Source organism: Nerophis lumbriciformis, linkage group LG32 (genome assembly GCF_033978685.3).
Source record: "Nerophis lumbriciformis linkage group LG32, RoL_Nlum_v2.1, whole genome shotgun sequence".
Taxonomy (NCBI): domain Eukaryota; kingdom Metazoa; phylum Chordata; class Actinopteri; order Syngnathiformes; family Syngnathidae; genus Nerophis; species Nerophis lumbriciformis.
Window position 1 is genome coordinate 24974533 of NC_084579.2, and position 6000 is coordinate 24980532.

A 6000-nucleotide genomic window follows, 5' to 3' on the forward strand; every position below is an offset into this window, starting at 1 on the left:
CCCTTTGTGTGTGTGTGTATATATATATATATATATATATATATATATATATATATATATATATATGTATGTATATATATATATATATATGTATGTATGTATATATATATATACACATTCCCTTTAGCGCAGCTCTATCTAATGGATGCATAACGTAACCCCAGCCTCTACTGTAAGGCAAGGCAAGACAACTTTATTTGTATAGCACTTTTCATACACAAGGCAGACTCAAAGTGCTTCACAGACAACAAAGTGAAATTAAAGAAAATAAAAGCAAAATTAAAATGCAGACAGTAAAAATAAAAACAGTGCGGACGTTAAAAGTTAAAAGATTAAAAGATTTAGCTGAAAGCTAAGGTGAACATAAAAGTTTTCAGTCTAGTTTTAAAAGTAGTCAGAGTTGGGGAAAGTCTGACATCTTCAGGAAGTTTATTCCAGCTATTTGTTGCATAGTGACTGAATGATGCTCTCCCTTGATTTGAGTTTACTCTGGGAACCGCTAACAGATTGATCTCAGAAGATCTTAGTGATCTAGAGGGCTTATATAGTGGGAATATATCAGTGATATACTTCGGCCCTAGACCATGTAGTGATTTATATGTGAGCAGGAGGATTTTGAAATCAATTCTCTGATACACGGGAGCCAATGTAAGGATTTAAGAATTGGTGTAATGTGCTCACATTTTTTGGTCTTTGTTAGAACTCTAGCAGCAGCGTTCTGAACAAGCTGTAGCTGCCTGACAGTTTTTTTGGGAAGACCTGCAAGGAGACCATTACAATAGTCTAGACTACTGGTAATAAAGGCATGTACAAGTTTTTCTAAGTCTTGAGCTGACATGAGCCCTATAAGTCTTGTTACATTTTTGAGGTGATAGTAGGCCAATTTTGTTACTGATTTGATGTGACTGTCGAAATGTAAATCAGAATCTAAAATAACCCCAAGATTTCTGGCTATATTTGAGGTTTTCAGGGACAGTGATTGAAGGTGTTGGATGACTTTAAACCTTTCCTTTTTAGCACCAAAAACAATTATCTCAGTTTTATCTTCATTTAGTTGTAGAAAATTTTGGCACATCCAGTGTTTGACATGCTCAATGCCCTGGCACAGAAGATCTATGGGGCGATAGTCATTTGGTGATAGCGCTACATAGATTTGGGTGTCATTGGCATAGCAATGATGGTCAATGTTATTATTTTGCACGATTTGTCCTAGTGGGAGCATATAGATGTTAAATAAAGTCGGCCCCAAGATTGAACCTTGGGGGACTCCACATGTTGGTTGGTTCTGATACAAAGTCACCAATGGAAACAAAATAGTTCCTATCTTGTAGATATGACTTGAACCAGCTTAAAACTGTGCCGGAGATCCCCACCCAGTTTTCCAACCTGTTCAAAAGTATTGAGTGGTCGACAGTGTCAAATGCAGCACTGAGGTCCAATAGCATTAATACTGCAGTTTTGCCAGAGTCTGTGTTTAGACGGATGTCATTTATAACTTTAAGAAGGGCCGTCTCTGTGCTATGAAGAGGTCGAAATCCTGACTGGAAGTTGTTGTGGCAGCCAGTAGAAGCCAAGAAGTGATTTAGTTGTTGGAGGACAACTTTTTCAATTATTTTACTTATGAATGGTAGATTTGAAATTGGTCTGTAGTTGTTGATAACAGAGGCATCTAGGCTCCGCTTTTTTAGAAGAGGTTTAATGACTGCAGTTTTGAAAGCCTTTGGGAAATTGCCCGATTGAATAGAATTATTAACTATTTGCAATTCGTCTGTTGATAGGCAGTCAAAAACATTCTTAAAGAAGTTGGTAGGTAAAACATCAAGGCAGCAGGACTTTAGAGCTGTCACCGTTTCCACTAGAGTTTTAGAGTCTATGGCATTAAAGCTTGCCATCATTGCTGTGTTACTTTTGCCTAAATGGGGTGGTGAGCCAACTTTTTTACTTGAGATATTGATGGCGCGTCTGATGCCTTCAATTTTATCAGTATAAAAGAATGCAAACTCATTGCATTTCTGCGTGGAATGGAGTTCGGCTGGTATTTGTGTTGGGGGGTTGGTCAATCTGTCAACAGTTGCGAATAGGGTTTTGGCTTTATTAGTGTTGCTGTTTATGATATTGGAGAAGAATGTTTCTCTAGCACTTTTTAAGACTAAATTGTAGGCCTGGAGGCTCTCTTTATAGATGTCATGGTGAATATGAAGTTTTGTATTCCGCCAGATTCGTTCAGCCTTCCTGCACTCTCTTCTCTGGGCTGTTACAACAGCAGATTTTCTCCAGGGTGCCTTTTGCTTACCAGAAATCGTTTTAACTGTAACAGGTGCAATGATATCTATAATATTCACAATTTTGGAATTAAAGTTGCTTACAAGATCATCAGCATGACATGGGTTTAGAGGTGGTAGTGAGGAGATGGCGTTTTTAAAGAGGACATTAGCATGTTCATTTATGTACCGCTTTTTGACATTCTTTGATTCTGTTTGTGTGTCCGGAATAACAGAAATATTAAAGAAAACACAGAAATGATCAGACAATGAAGGATCAATCACAAGAACATCAGAAACATTGAGACCTTTTGTGATAATCAGGTCCAGAGTGTGTCCCTTATAATGAGTAGCCTCTTTCACATGTTGGAACAGTTAAAATGTGTCTAAAATAGTAAAAAGTTATTTTGCGCCCTTGTCATTCAAATCGTCAATATGAAAATTAATATCACCAGTTATAACCAGGCAGACAAAGTCAGTGGAGATGCTAGACAATAATTCAGTAAAATCATCGAAAAAATTTGCAGAATATTTAGGTGGCCTGTAGATAATTAAAAAGAGAATTTTGGGAGAGCATTTCAACACAGCACACAGGTATTCAAATGATGTAAAATCACCAAGTGACATCTGTTTCCCCTGAAACATGTTTTTAAATATAGCAACAACCCCTCCACCTCTTTTCCCCGATCTACATATATCAATGAAGTTATAATTGGGGGGTGCTGTCTCGATCAGAATGCTTGCACTGTTATTTTGTTCCAGCCATGTTTCAGTTAAAAACATAAAGTCAAGTTTAGAAGTGGTAATAAAATCATTGACTAAAAATGATTTGTTATTCAGAGACCTGACATTGAGCAGACCCATCCTGATGGTGTTATTGACAGGCTTCGATGTTGGCTTTGATTTGGAGAGAATAGGAATGAGATTGTTTAGGTTAGCAGGGTGGCTAAGTTTCCCAATGTTTACTCTCTTGGTCGTCACAACAGGAATGTAGAAAGTGTCATGATTTGATGTAGGCAACCTTGGGCCCAGCTGATAATGTGGTCTACTGCTGAACCTTTTTCTGTATCAGAGATATTCAGGACTGCTGTCAGGGCAAGGCAGGGTTTGCCGAAAGGGGGAGGGGGAGTGAGCAGCGTCAGAGCTGGGACGAACTACTGTAGCGTCTATTCTATGCGCCTTAAAATGCGGTGCACCTTATATATGAACAAAGTTTTAAAATATGCCATTCATTGAAGGTGCGCCTTATAATCCGGTGCGCCTTATAGTGCGGAAAATACAGCATATATACCAGTGTTTCCCACACATTCATTTATTTGTGGCGGCCCGCCACGAAAGAATTACGTCCGCCACAAATGGATTTTTCGGCTTTTGACTCGCTCGACCGCTCATAAAAGCAATGGGACTGTCTGTGAATGTTGCTTGTAGTTACACCTCCGGTGCAGTAGGTGGCGGTAGCCTACTATGCATTGTAACTCCGCCAATAGCGCTTAATTCACCTGGTGGGCCAGAAGAAGAAGAAGAAGAAGAAGAAGAAGGACGGACGGAATCAAAATACTCGCCGGCTACTTTTCATAATGATGGCGCTTCCTACGTTTCTACCTCAAACGTCCAAAAGCTGCTGAAAGCCTTGATCCAGGATGCCATGGGGAAAAAAACTTAAATGGTGCCTTTTGGCGACAGTTAGCAGCTTGGTGGCTCATAGCCGGCTAGCTAACGCTTGCTAGCGTGTTATAGGTAGATAGTAGTGATGGGTCCGGCAACACCGATGCATGCGTCGAGCTCATAGAGCGAAACCCTGTGTCGGTGCGCGTACCGCTTTTTGAAAGTCACGTGACCGATCATGAGCTGTTTTGGTCACGTGACCAATACGCGAACTGTGTCGCACTGACGCCTCCTCTGTGCCCTGTGAGCGTGTCTTTTCTACAGCCGGAGAAATAATAACTAAGAAGAGAAATCGTCTAAAATTGAATACGTTGGAAAAACTGTTTTTTTTGTAATAAAAATGTGTAAAAATAAATAAATAATAATTTCCAGGTCCACAAGCATCCTCATTCACAACACGTTCTCTTAGATTTCCATGTTATGATACATGTTCACATTATTTATTGACCGTATCTAAAAAAGACAAAAAATATATATTTTTTTAAATGAAGTTATGAAATAATCCTAAATGAAATACAATGACTTGGTTTATATTATTGAATATACTAGGTCAGTGGTTCTCAACCTTTTTTCAGCAATGTACCCCCTGTGATTTTTTTTTAAATTCAAGTACCCCCTAATCAGAGCAAAGCATTTTTGGTTGAAAAAAAAAGATGAAGTAAAATACAGCACTATGTCATCAGTTTCTGATTTATTAAATTGTATAACAGTGCAAAATATTGCTCATTTGTAGTGGTCTTTCTTGAACTATTTGGAAAAAAAGATATAAAAATAACTAAAAACTTGTTGAAAAATAAACAAGTGATTCAATTATAAATACAGATTTCTACACATAGAAGTAATCATCAACTTAAAGTGCCCTCTTTGGGGATTGTATTAGAGATCCATCTGGATTCATGAACTTAATTCTAAACATTTCTTCACAAAAAAAAAAAAATCTTCAACATCAATATTTATGGAACATAACACAAAATCTAGCTGTCAACACCGAATATTGCATTGTTGCATTTCTTTTCACAGTTCTTTTTGACAGACATTTTAGTGACAAACCTGAGCTTGTGCTTCACTGAGTTTATGAACTTACATTCATATTTTGTTGAAGTATTATTCAATAAATATATTTATAAAGGATTTTTGAATTGTTGCTATTTTTAGAATATTTTTTAAAAATCTCACGTACCCCTTGGCATACCTTCAAGTACCCCCAGGGGTTCGCGTACCCCCATTTGAGAACCACTGTACTAGGTCATAAAATCAGTGTCAGTTGAGTCGGTCCATAGGTTGCCTGTAGGGATTTTTAATGTCCAGCAGATGTCAGTATTTAGTGACACAGTATCGACACAGTATCAATACAGTTTTGCAATGTGTCGAAACGCTTCATGACGCCTCATCAACCCATCACTAGTAGATAGGTTATAGCTGCATCGCTCGCGGCTCGTCATATATTTAACGTTAATCCGTGATTTCACCGAGCGTTTCACTGACGGTGAGCAGCCTAACGCTGCTTCATTAACACCGCCGCTGTTTGACTCGTGGCCCGGGGCAGACGCACGTAGTAACAGTCACGTGTTACAATACCGACGAGCTAACGTGTCCAGGTTATAACCATGTTGTCAATAAACACACATGGACTGAAGCTAAATTGTCCACTGGCCACTGCAGCATGTGAATGCAATGAAAATAATAAAATCTGAGCCAACCAGCTGTTAAAATGTTGTCCAGGTTAATGTTTTGGCCATTAAAGGCCCTTCATTTCAAGATTTCAACTGTGATCGGGCTTTAAACAGGTGGCTGACCTGTTCAGATGAGTGTAACTGCTACTGATCAAATAATGTGAAATAGCATTTAATTTTACATGTATGCAATGCCATTTAAATGTAATTATATATAATAATAATAATAATAAATACTGTGTAGTGTTGTAAATAGTCAACGGGAAGGATTTTAGTAAGATATAAGCCATGAGCACTACACAGCCAGAAAAAAACCTAGGCAGGACAAGTAAAAATATTGGGGCAAGTAGATTTGAGAAGTCGGGCAAGTAGAAAAAACCTTAACGTTGAACCCTGCATGT

The 6000-nt window shown here is 38.3% G+C and overlaps 1 protein-coding gene across 1 annotated transcript in view; it reads left to right on the plus strand.

The window, feature by feature from the left end:
* The window catches only part of LOC133574884 (matrix metalloproteinase-17-like), a 178215-nt gene that overhangs the window by 32652 nt on the left and 139563 nt on the right, over nt 1-6000 (plus strand). The window lies entirely within an intron of this gene.